Source organism: Sorex araneus, chromosome 9, assembly GCF_027595985.1.
Source record: "Sorex araneus isolate mSorAra2 chromosome 9, mSorAra2.pri, whole genome shotgun sequence".
NCBI lineage: Eukaryota > Metazoa > Chordata > Mammalia > Eulipotyphla > Soricidae > Sorex > Sorex araneus.
In genome coordinates, this window is record NC_073310.1 from 9,959,713 (window position 1) to 9,973,284 (window position 13,572).

Consider the following 13,572-nt stretch of genomic DNA (forward strand, 5'->3'; position numbering starts at 1 on the left):
AAGGGATGCTAGGAGGGCCCACTCAGGATGGGAGTTGAGGGCTGAAAGTAGACTATAGACCGAACATGATGGCCACTAAGAGACCTCTACTGCGAACCACAACACCCAAAAGGAGAGAGAGAGCAAAATGGAATGCCCTGCACAGAGGTAGGATGGGGTGGAGGGGAAGAGGTGGGGGTGGTGGGAGGGATGCTGAGACCACTGGTAGTGGAGAATGGGCACTGGTGGAGGGATGGGCACTCGATCATTGTATGACTGAAACGCAAGCACAAAAGTTTATAAGTCTGTAACTGTATCTCATGGTGATTCACTAATAAAAATTTTTTTTAAAAAAGAAATGTAACCCTCTTGAGGTACAGGAGCATAGCTTATTGATTGACAGAGTGTCTAGGGAAAAATCAGCCCCTAAATGCAGGCCCTAAGGTCTGGGTAGTTTCCTGAGCAAAGCAAGTTTCGACAAGGTTAAATGAGGTATAAATAAATAAATAATATAAAATAAATATATAAATAAATACACGGCCAAGCAGGAAACGTACTAGGGGGAATTTAGGGTGTAGGCAGATATGTGTCCTGCAAGGGAAAGTTCAGGTCTAAGCAGGCAATGTCTGGCTAAGGGGTACAGGCTTAGACAAACATCAGGCTACAACACAACCAGCCTGCCAAGGAGAGCAGGTCATTCCCAGAGTCTCCAGCCTGTTGCTCATCCACCCCGTGTCAGGCCCATAGCTGTGCTAGCAGTGTGTCCTTTGTCCTTGGTACTAACTCCTAATAAATGCTGCATGTGACTGGAAGGAGAGAGGAAATGGGACCTGTGCCTAGTACAAGGCCAAGTCTCTCCTGACCGTGGCTGTCAGTTGTCAAGGCTGGTTTGCTATGTGGACAAGGACACTGAGTCTGTCTCGTTCTCTGTGTGACCAGCCGTGCCAGACATATTCAAAGGTAGCAATTAAACTGGTTTCATTGTGATGACCGCCCCCCCCCACACACACACATCTCATAAAATGGAGCATGTGACTTGCATATGTGAAGCCACATACACATCTCAAAAATTGGAGCACGTGACTTGCGTATGTGAAACCCTGGTTTAGATTCCTGGCATCTCTCCCCTCAAGAAAAACCTACTGAGGGGGCTGGAGCTATAGCACAGAGGGGAGGGCGTTTGCCTTGCACTCGGCCGACCTGAGTTCGATTACCAGCATCCCATATGGTCCCCTGAGCACTGCCAGGAGTGGTTCCTGAGTGCAGAGCCAGGAATAACCCAAAAAAGCAAAAAAATTTAAAAAATTAAAAATAAAATAAATAAGAAAAACCTACTGAATAAATTAAAAATACAGCTGGGATGGGAACACCCAAGATGACTTTAGCAAAAGGTAGTTTTACTGGCTTATATAAAAATGATGACAAATAATCCAAAGGCAGAGAGTTCAGCCATCCCAGGATAGTATCCAAGTGTCCCAATAACACCATCAGGAACTGGTCTTTCTCGGAAGCTCTGCTTTCCCCACAAGTTGTGGAGGATGGTGTTCAGCAATCTCAGTTTCTCTCTGGACTGAACTGGAAGTGGAAGCCACATTAAAATCCTCTCAAGCTCACCGCACCCTCTAGAGAGTTTCTGACCCATTAAGCACAGTTTCAGAGGATAGAGCTCACCTTGGTGATGCCACATCCCTTAAACTCCCTTCTCAACCTTAGAGCCCACAGCATGAAGAGCTGGAGGTTGAATTCCTCCCATCTCCTGTGGATCCTTTACATGTTTCTGAGACTTTCCACCTACTGAATGGGAAAGGAATCCGGCTATTGGTCCATCATTTTCTGACCATCATTTGGACAGGTGGCTGTTGGACATCACTGCTGTTAGGGTCCTGGAGTTGGCACTTCCCAGGGCATTAACCCCTAGAATGGTCAGCCGGTGCAAGCCAACATGTAAGCTGGCTCTGGTCGCCTGGGAGATGGGAAGACGGCAGTGGTTAGGAGCAAGTAGAGAGAGTGCAGGAAGGGGGCAATGCTAATTACTACATGGAGGAGTTCTTCGGAAAACTTTTCAGGGATTAGAGCAATAGCATGGTGGGTAGGGCAATTGTCTTGCATATGGCTGACCCAGGTTCGATCATCAGCATCCCATATGGACTCCTGAGCCCCGCCAGGAGTAATTCCTGAGTTGAAAATCAGGAGTCCTCCCTGAGCTTCACTGGGTCTGACCCAAAAACCAAAAAAAAAAAATTCAGAGGTTTTTTGGGGCTGGAGAGATAGCACAGTTGGAGGGTGTTCGCCTTTCATGTGGCCAACCCGTGTTTGATTCCTCCGCCCCTCTCGAAGAGCCCGGCAGGCTACCGGTGCCCACTAGAACAAATCGATGAGCAATGGGATGACAGTGACAGTGAGTTTTTTTTTCTTTATGGGTCCCTGGCAATGCACAGGAGTTACTCCTGGCTCTGCACTCAGGAATCACTCCTGGTGGTGCTCAGGGGACCATCTGGGATGCCAGAGATCCAACCCGGGTCAGACACGTGCAAGGCAAATGCCTTACCCGCTGTACTCTCTCTCTCTCTCTCTGGCCCAAAAGATAGTCATCTCTTAAAGCAAGGGGGTGGCATACAACTTTCCAGTAAAACTAAGAGCCAGCAAACAGGAATATGAGGGGCTGGAGCGATAGTCCAGCAGGGAGGACACAAACCTGGGTTCGATTCCCATCATCCAATATGGTCCCATGAGCCCCACCAGGAGTAATTTCTGCGTGCAGAGCCAAAAGTAACCCCTGGACATGCTGGGTGTGCCCTCCAAAAGGAAAATGATACCTTCCTAATACACAGTTAGATAACCAGTAAGCAAATGATCTTGTACTCAAAATCTTTCAGGAACATGGACTACAAGCGGACATTTTCCAGATATCAAACACTGAAATCGTTTATTGCCAACACTCCTATGTTCGTTTAAACATTGTCCACAATGGCCAAACTATAGGGGCCACCTAAATGCTTATCAGTGGGTGAATGGGTAAAGAAAACATGATACACTCCTAACTGCATTGGGTGAGATTCCGGCTGGAGTGATAGCACAGCGGTAGGGCGTTTGCCTTTCACACTGCCGACCCATGTTCGATTCCCCCACCCCTCTCGGAGAGCCTGGAAAGCTACCAAGAATATTGCGCCCGCATTGCAGAGCCTGGCAAGCTATCCATGGCGTATTGGATATGCCATACACAGTAACAATAAGTCTCACAATGAGAGACGTTACTGGTGCCCGCTCAAACAAATCGATGAGCAACGGGATGACAGTGACAGTGACAGTGATAGCAGAAGGTGTGGGCGAAGAGAACCTCTATCCTCTACAGACATATATTTCCAATGTTTCAGGTCACTTAAGCCATTAATCATCACCAGAATCTTAATTTCAACTATTTCACCAGAATCCAATGTCTTCATTTCTACTGTTGCATTCTATAAACCACAGTTTTCATTAACGCAAGAAACAGTGGTTGAAATCTGGTTACCTCGGGCCAGAGAGAAAGTACCATGGATAGGGTGTTTGCCTGGCCTGTGGCTGACCCGGATTCAATCTCTGATACTGCGTATGGTCCCCAGAGCACAGCCAGGAGTGCTCTCAGAGCACAGAGCCAGAAACAGCCCCTGAGCAAAGCAGGGTGTGGCCCAAATGCCCCCCCACACCCCCAGATGCATTTAGAATTGCATACGAGCTATTGCCCAGCATCTGTCTTCTGCCCTGAAGCATCTCAACCCCAGGTTCCCTTGACAACAGTAACTTGGTCCTTTTTGAGCTCCGGATAAGTAACACTCACTGATACCGAGCACTTATTCTGAGTCAGGGCACATCATACTAGCGTTTGTCTCCTTTCCCAGCCCTTCACACATACACACACTCCCTCCACCCTATGAGGACTGGCACCACTGTCTCCATTTTACAGGCACAAAAACCAAGGCGCAGAGAAACTGGGTGACTTGTCCAAGGTCCATCAAGTAAGAAGTGTGAGGCGCGGGGTGGATCCACCTCATCCAGGAGTGAGTCTCCCATCCTGTGTTCAATCACACGATCAGTCACCATCACCTCCATGACATGGATGCTCAGGGGTTGCTCCTGGCTCTGCACTCAGGAATTACTCCTGGCAGTGCTCAGGGGACATATGGGATGCCGGAAATCGAACCCAAGCCAGCCACATGCAAGCAGACGCCCTACCTGCTGTACTATCGCTCCAGCCCGCCAGCCCTGCAGTTCTGCTAATTTACTTTTTCCAAATGTTATTTGGGGCGAGAGCCAGATTGGTTCCATCTGAGACACAGGGAGAACAATTTTTTTTTATTTTTAAGAGAGAAATGACAGAATTTGAACCCATAGCTAAAAATACCTTCACCTCTTTTGGAAAGAATTCCCAGGTGATTCTGGGGAACAGCCAAACGGACAGATTTGTCCAGCCTGACTTCTTGACATCCTTTGCCTCTGCTGGGAAACTTCCAGAAGGGAAGTTTACTAAAATGCCAGTTTAATTAGTTCTCTTTTTTTTTTTCTTTGTGGGTCACACCTGGTGATGCTCAGGGGTTACTCCTGGCTCTGCACTCAGGAATTACCCCCCACATTGCTTAGGGGACCATATAGGAGATACCGGGGGCTCGAACCCGGGTCAGCCACATGCAAAGCAAACACCCTCTCCACTGTAAACTCTGCTCTTCTCAAACTGTGTTTGCTGGAAGGAATGGTGAGATCTTACCAACCAACACCGCCACAGAGCACTTTGACAAGGTCATCCCATCTCCTGCAATGTGCCTCTTTGTTCTGCTTTTGTAGGGCCTTGGGAGGAGGGGCAGAGCGGAAAGCAAGCAAACAGTCTATCAGAATGCCCATCACCCAGCAAAAGAAAATCATTCGGGGCTCATTATATTCACTTTGTAAAAAAAAGATCAAAGGAACAGAAAGGAGAAAAAGGGATGGCCAGAGAGAGGGGTGACGAAGGAGGTGGTTGTTGATGGAGGCCAACAAGAAAGAGAAAGAGATATGGGGTCAGAGGATGGTACGGGCTCTGTAGACCGTGGTTCTGAATTTTAAACTCCCCTCCCCACGCCCAGAAAGACTCCGAGAAACAATGGAGAGATTCTTCCCTGCCCACCAGCCTGGGGTACCTTCATTGACCCAAAGGACTGAGGCAAGTTTTCGCCTTTAATGCAGGCGAATTCCCTAGGAGCCCAAGAGGAGCGTTTTTGCCGGGTTGTGATAGAAAGCCGGCCCCATGTATAATTGAAAACACGCAGGACAGCATTACAACTCTTCCTGCTTCGACGCAAAACGGCCTCCAACTCCTTGCTAATGTGCCACCCTCCCAGGAAGCTCTCTGAAGCAATTAAAAATGGTAATTCTGCTGCCTCACAAGAGTCTGAGCTCATCCTGGCCTCCACGTAGACTGCAACAACACACTTAGTTCTCTGTTCCAATGGGCACTCCAAGGAGAAACTTTTCCCAAGCCTCGCTGGCTAAATAGGAAGGTGTGGCTCGTTGGTTCTTGCCTTTTTTTTTTTTCCCTCTGCAGAATAACACAAATAATGAAGACTGCTCTAGCCCAGCCTCGCTTTTGCCATTTTTCTAACTGGTCTCGAGTTTGCCAAAGTGCAAGGGATCAAAAATGATCTGATGTTAGAAAACACACAATCTAATGATGTCATTCCGACAGTTCTAAGTGTTGGGGGCAAAACACCAAATAATGATAGTGAGTTTCCTGTCGAAAATTGAATGCAATCAAAGTAAGGAAACAGTAAAGTGCTAATCATCTGCCACACAGGCAGAGGGGGAGTGGGAGGGGGTATGCTGGGGTTCTTGGTGGTGGAACATGTGCACTGGTGAAGGGATGGGTGTTTGAGCATAGTATGGCTGAGACTCGATCCTAAATGCCCTGTAACTGTTCTCACGGTGACTCAATTAAAAAATTAAAAAATTAAAAATAAATAAATTAAAATTAAAAAAATGATCTGATGTGTGGTCCCCACCCCACTGAAACAATTTGCTTCTGAAACTTTCATGCTGGGATCTCCGTCATCTATGAACAACAGATAGTGTAGTGAGTGTATTGGAGTTTTTGCTTGGTTTTTTGTGTGTTTGCTTGTTTTGGCATCATAATTATGACCTACATGATCTCCAAACCAGAGGAGGAGAACACAGTTATCTAGCAGGCTGCTGTAGGCTACAGTAGTGTGACTCAAGGTGCAGTTTGTAGCCCAGCAGTATCTGAGCTGGTACAAATAGAAATTCACTGAGAATGGTGATGCCCAACTGCAGTGATTCAGCTTTTGAGGAGGCATTGGACAAGGTCTGGACACAGTTTGGGTAGTCATTAACTAAGGAGAGACTCTAGGTACCCTGTCAGATGCAAAGCACACACTCCCAGACCCCAGGAACCCAAGGCTAATTAATAACAAATCGACACTTACTATTTCCAACTTAGCACACTAATGAAAACTTTAGAATACAACCGAATTTAAAGGTAGCTGACCAAATTACGGAAGCAACTGAGTGGAAGACATCATTCTGTGTTATCTCCATTGGTTGATATTTATTCTAGTCAAACCTAGATGGTACACATGCACCATTATACTTTGAAGTAATAAGAAGACATCACTTTTATTAAAAGAAACGGAACAAGCTTTTTCTTTAAAAAAAAATTCAAGCACAGCTAAGGGGGCAGGTGGAGGATTAGGGTGCGGGGGTGGAGAATGGGAATATTGGTGAATGGAAGGTCACACTGGTGGTGTTGGAACACTAAACGACTGTATAATAAACAACTTTGTAAATCACAGTGTTTTAATAAAAATAAAAATAAATTCTTCAAATAAAAATCAAGTACAGGGCTTGCAGAGTGATAGTACAACAGGTAAGGTGTTTGCCTTGCACATACATGTCTAACCTAGGTTGTATCCCCGGCATCCCATATGGTCCCCCAAGCAATGCCAGGAGTAATTCCTGAGTGCAGAGCCAGGAGTAATCCATTGGTATTGTCAGGTGTGACCCCAAAAGCCAAAAATATCAAGCACAGGTGCCAGTGAGACAGTACAGTGGGTAGGGCACTTACCTTACATGTGTCTCTGTCCCCAGCACTCCATGTGGCCATTTCAAGCCCCGCCAGGAATGATTCCTAAATGTAGAGCCAGGAATACGCCCTGAGAAGTGTCACGAATGGCCCAACACACCCACCCCCCCAAAAAAAAACTTGAGCAGTCTTTTTTTTAAGGAGGGCAGGGTTGGGGCCCCCTCAGGGACACTTAGGGGACACACCTGGTGGCTCGGAACCATTTGCAGTGACGGGATTTAAACAGGTGGCAGCAAAAGTCACTGGTAGGGGAGACTCCAACCTTTATACTCGAGCTGAGTCAAGCATAGTTTTATTAGTGAAACCCAAGGAGCATTATTATAATATCATAACTTAAAAAATGATATTTGATGGTAACAATTAAAATAGTACTTAAAACCAGGGAGCTGGCTCCAAAGGCTCATGCACCTGCTTTGTATGTAGGGATCCCCGATTCCACTTCTAGCACCTTAACAATTCCCTAAGTACCATCAGGTATGTCCCCCGACCTTCGTTGATGGTCAAGAATCAGGGACGCTGTCTTGTTTGCCAAGGCATCGAAAATCAGATGGGCCGGATACGTAATGCCATTTAGAGACGACCGCTGGACTAGAGCTATTACTTACTGGATTCCATGGGATGTCAAAAGAATGTCTGGCCGCAGACCTATGAGATGGTCAGACTTCTTCGTCAAGACCCTGAACGAGGGGGCTGGAGCAATAGCACAGCGGGTAGGGCATTTGCCTTGCATGCAGCTGACCCGGGTTCAATCCCCGGCATCCCACATGGTCCCCTGAGCACCGCCAGGAGTGATTCCTGAGTGCAGAGCCAGGAGTAACCCCTGAGCATCGCTGAGTGTGACCCAAAAAGCAAAAAAAAAAAAAAAAAAAAGACCCTGAATGAACGGCTTGAGACTCTTCGTGTTCCTGGAGCGAGCAGATGCCATTGGGCTACACTAGCAGCGACAGGGACACATGGAGACGTTACTGGCACCCAGTCGAGCAAATCGACGAGCAACGGGATGACAAGTGATACAATAATTTGGGGGAGGCAGAGAGATAGAACAGAGTATAAGGTACTTGCTTTGCATGCAGCCTACCCCTGATTGATCCCCAGTACGGCACATGGTTCCCTGAGCACCGCAGGGAGGAGTCCATCAGCACAGAGCCAGGACTAAGCCCTGAGCACTGCTGGGTGTGGCCCCAAAACTCAAAGGAACAAAATTGAAAACTGAAAAGTGATTAAAATTAAGAGAGAGAGAGAGAGAGAGAGAGAGAGAGAGAGAGAGAGAGAAGAGTCTGCCATAAAGACAGAGTGGAGGTGGGAGGTGGAGGGAGGGAAACTGGGGACATTGATGATGGAAAATGCACACTGATGAAGGGACGGGTGTTGGAACACTGTATGATCAAAACTCAATCATAAACAACTTTGTTAACTATGTATCTCACAACAGTTTTATATTATATTAAAAATAAGTAAATAATTTTTCAAATGGTAATTGATAGTTTACCATTTTGCAAGGAAGGGGGAAAAAAGAAGTTTTATAAATAGCTCAAAAAATTCCTTTTTCAAAACTTAAAAGTGACAGAGCTCTCAATAGTCCAATAAGAGGAAATAGCTACATTATCATAAAAGTTGTAAGTCCCAAAAGTTATTCAGAAGAGGCACGAAATGTGGGAAGGCGTTAAGTTCTTATGACCAAGATACAAAATCCTGCATCTTCATTGATTCCCCGAGGAAGCAGCACTGGATTGAGAAAGAATATGGAAGACATCACGGCTCAAAGACGGGGTCCTCAGGAATTTCTTCTCATATGGGCTGATACTATAAATTATTATGGAGAGTTTACCCAGGAGTTTCAGAGAATAGTTCAAGTCAAAGCTTTATCATGATATGTTATCATGCATCATAGCTCATATCATCCAATCAGACACGTGCTGGGATGGGTCATAGCACTCTCTGTGTACAATAGAGGACAAATGGGATAAGGATTGTATTTTAAGGATGAGACAGTTGGTGTCATATGCTGTCCTGGAAATGATCTTGTTAAAAGGCCAGGGTTTGAAAAGTGAGCACTATAGAATCTGCTTTCTTCTCACACCCTCTCCCTTGTTTTGCATTTTTTGCCTTTTGTGAGAAGATCAAAGTTGTTGGAAGCTATAAAGGTAAATGGTATTCTAATAATATTAGCCAAAAAGTCACTGTTCTTTTGAAGCAAACCCCTGAGACCACAGCAGTTACTTTATGACTACTAAAGGCTGGTACTTGAAGCTAATGTAAAATTTGGCAGCAAATACATTCGACCTCTTAGCATTCCTAAAACTCTGGAATCTTTCTCTTGCAGATCAGCAAAATTCTCTGTCTCTGTCTCTGTCTCTTTCCCCTCTCTCTCCTTTCTCTTCTGTCTCCCTCTCCCTCTCTCTGTCCTTCTCCCTCTCTCTCTCTCCCTCTCTCCCACTCTCTCTCTCTCTCCCACTCTCTCTCTCTCCCTCTTGCTCTCTCTCTGTCCCCCACTTCCTACATCTCTCCCTCCCTCTCATTTTGGAGCCCTAGCCTAGACCTAGTTAAGAGGGAAAGTAGAAAGTCCCAACACAAACTTAGAATCACGATCTCCATCACCCCCATGGAATAGCACGTGTTCCGTGATAAGACGGATCTATTTGACGTTGAGAAGTGGCTCTAAATCTATGTCGTTTCATCTTATTTAAGTAGCCTCATTTCTGAAGAGACCAGTGTGACGATAATAGCTGGAAATTATCATGCTGGACAAGAATTAAGTGTTGGAAGTAGATAAAGGGATATACCTCTCAGTATCTGTACTGAAAACCATAAAAGGAGAGAGACAGAGAGAGAAACAAAGAGAGAGTGAGAGAGAGAAGAAAAGCACCTGCCATTGAGGCAGGCTGGGTGGGGTGGGGGGTGATGGGAGAGAAACTGGGGACACTGGGGACGGGAAACGCACTCTGGTGGAGGGACGGGTATTGGAACACTGTATGACCGAAACCTAATCATGAACAGCTGTGTAACATCACTATCTCACAGTGATGCAGTTTTTTTTTAAAATGCCATAAAAATTAATTAAATAAATAAATAACCTCATTTCTGTACTCCACGGATTGAATCTTTTTCTTTACCTAAAATTAAATGCTTCCCGTGACACATATTTTATAATGCAACTTTAAACCAGGCAATCTTAGTTTCCTCTGCCCTTTCAAAGACAGACCATTTGGTCTGCCTGACACAAGCCACAAAGAAAGAATGAACAAAGATTGGCAATTGTGTAGCCAAAGATGTTTGCACAGGGCTGCAAAGATAGTTCAGTGGATAGGGCACATGCCTCGCACACAGCCAGGTCCAATCCCGGCATCCTCTATGGTCCCTTGAACAATGCCAGGGTTGATTTCTGAGATCCAGGAGTTACCCCTGAGCATCACTGAGTGTGGCCCAAAAACAAAACCAAAAAAATATGTTTCAATGGCATTTTCCATAAATGCAAAAAAATCCCACCAAAAGAAATTGAACCTAATGATCAAGGAATAACTCAATAGTAATAATCTATTCAGTTGATGGAAAGTTATGCAAACTACAAAAATACTTGCAAAGAATATTAATTGTCAGGACTGGACCAATAGTACAGTGGGGAGAGTGTTTGCCTTGAACGCTGCTGGCCCGGGTTTGATCCCCAGCATCCTATATGGTTTTCCAAATAACTCAGGAGTAATTCCTGAGTGCAGAGCCAGGAATAACCCCTGAGCATCGTCGGGTGTGACCCAAACGGCCAAAATAAACAGAAATTAAGGGGGGAAGAAAACAGAACAAAAGTTAATTGTCAAAAAACAGAGTGAAAAAAGCAAAAACAAAACTATGTGATCCTATTTTATTGGAGAATACTATAGACATATAGAAATAGTACTAGGGGAAAATAGCCCCTCATTTTTCCAGGACTTGCCTTTGGATGGTTAGATATAAGTAACATATCATCTTATTTATGCTTTTCCTCATTTTCCAACTCCTCTAGGATGAACTGATAAACCTTTTATCAGAAACAAAACATTTTTAGAGGTCAAAAAACAGTAAGTTGTTATATCAGGATCCAGAAATCTACAGTAAGCCTTTCCCTGTCCTAGATTGGCTATTAAAAAGTCACTTTCTTTTCTTATTCTAAACTGGAAAGGTATTGCCATATTACCAAGCAATCAGCCACTAGGGTTCATTCTAGAGCAATAAACAGACCACTTAAGAGAAAATTAGTGATGCTCAGGAAATTAGGACTAGAGACCCACACTGAGTGATCTAATGCATCCCTCAAGAACCCACGCCATATACATTACACTTTCTGGTGTGGGCACTTTCTTTTCAATTGAACTGTAAATATTTCAAACGGTTGCAATTTCACTGCCTCATTTTCGACCAGTCCATGAGCTATTAATCCATTTACACTGAGCAGGATAGAATAACTCTAGCAAATTTCAGAGATGGCCATCTAATTTTCTTGCCTGGTGGGCTTGATTTTCATGAATAAGTATCTCGAACCTGGTTCAAATCCCAACACTCCGTTTAGTTGTGTAACCTTACACAGGACCTTTTATCTAATACTGGTTTTCTAAAAAACATGAGCAGAAAACCTCTCCATCAACCTTGCATAAGGCATTGTAGGATTTAAGTCAGATGATGTGTCTATGGAATGCGCTGAGCATACTTAGCAAATGCTGGATGATTCCGGAATGCTGGACCAGGATTGAACATTGGTTTTCCTGGCAGAGATGATGCCCTATGTTGACTCAACAAACCCTTTTTTTTTTTTTTGGAGTTCTCTGGAAGCCACATGAGGGTTGTGAATATTATAGTTTGTGACCCTAAGATAGAAAAATCCCATTTGGCACTCAAATCTTGAGCTGAGTCGCTCCCAAATAAATGAACCAATAAGACTAACGCCTAAGAATAGTAGAAATAAGTACCAGGAGATTGTTTCCATGGCTTGGAGGCTGGTCTCTCATTCTGGGTAACTCAGGGAAGGGACCACCAAGTAAAATGTGGTTGGAGGTCATGTGGGGGAAGGGTGAGGCGGGCGGAATACAGACTAGAGACTGAACACAATGGCCACTCAACACCTTTATTGCAAACCACAACACCTAATCAGAGAGAGAGAACAAAAGGGAATTCCCTGCCATAGTGGCAGGGTGGGGTGGGGGGAGACGGGACTGGGGAGGAGGGGAGGGATGTTGGGTTTACTGGTGGTGGAGAATGGGCACTGGTGAAGGGATGGGTTATCGAACTTTGTATGGGGGAAGCATGAGCACAAAGATGTATGGATCTGTAACTGTACCCTCATGATGACTCTCTAATTAAAAATAAACTAATAAAAAAAATTTTTAAAAATAAATAAATGAACCAGACTCACAGCATGAGTAAGATCCAGGCAACACCCACTGGGTCTTCACTGTTGTTAAGAGGTGTGATAAGAGCACTGATTGTCGTGAGATTGAGGTAAGGAGGGAGGGTCACATTGGAGGTGGGATCAATAGGGATTAACGGTTAAAGGGAAGAGAGCAACAATCTTCCTGAGCTCCCAACTCAGAAACGGAAACTCAGGAGAAAGTTAAAAACTCACAGTTTATTGATAGCACAAATATCTACTGAGTGTTGACTAAGAGCTAGAAACCATTCTGGGTACTGGGACCCCCACAGTGAACCAGAGAAAAAAATGTATGTGTCCTTGTAAACGTCCTTTCTAGTGGAGAATTGGACAGTGAGAGGGAGGAGGATTGTGAGGACAGAGTGAGTTGGTGACCAGGCAGGGAAACGAGAAGCCCAGGGGAAAACCCGGGGAAGCTGCTTCTTTCTTGGGGAAAACACTTTCATCTTTGACAGATCGTGCTCGAGGAGTCCAGAGGAATCGCCAAAGACCCAAAACTATGTCCTAAAAACTAGAGATGCTCTTGGCATTTGAGGAAATGTTCAGCTGCATCAAAGTCGCTGAAAAGCATTTTAAATATAGATTTATCAGACACTAAAAGTACCTATTTGTAGCCAAAGAGATAATACAGGGGGTGGCTAGGACAGGGTTCATGATGCTTGCCTTGCACGCAGCTAAAACCAGTTCAATTCCCAGGACCACGTTGTCCCCTAAGCACCAATGAGAGTGACTCCCAAGCACAGAGCCTGGAGTAACCCTGAGTATTACTGGGTGTGGTCCAAATTCCACACCCTTCCCCCCAAAATTTTCCTGGGTTCAAGCTCCAGCAACAGAGAGAAAGAGAGAGAGATTTTCAGGCATTTTTAAAAAGATATTTCTGAGGCCAGAGAGATAGTACAGTAAGTAGGAAGCTTGTCTTACACATGGCTGACACAGGTTCAATCCCTAGCACCCCATACAACAGCCCCCAAATCCTGAGCATAAAACCAGGAGTAAGTCCTGAGTACTGGACCAAAAATAAACAAACCCAAAAAAAAAGATATTTTTGTGGGCTTTCTGTGGGCAATTTTCATTAAAATAGGTCTTGGTCAAG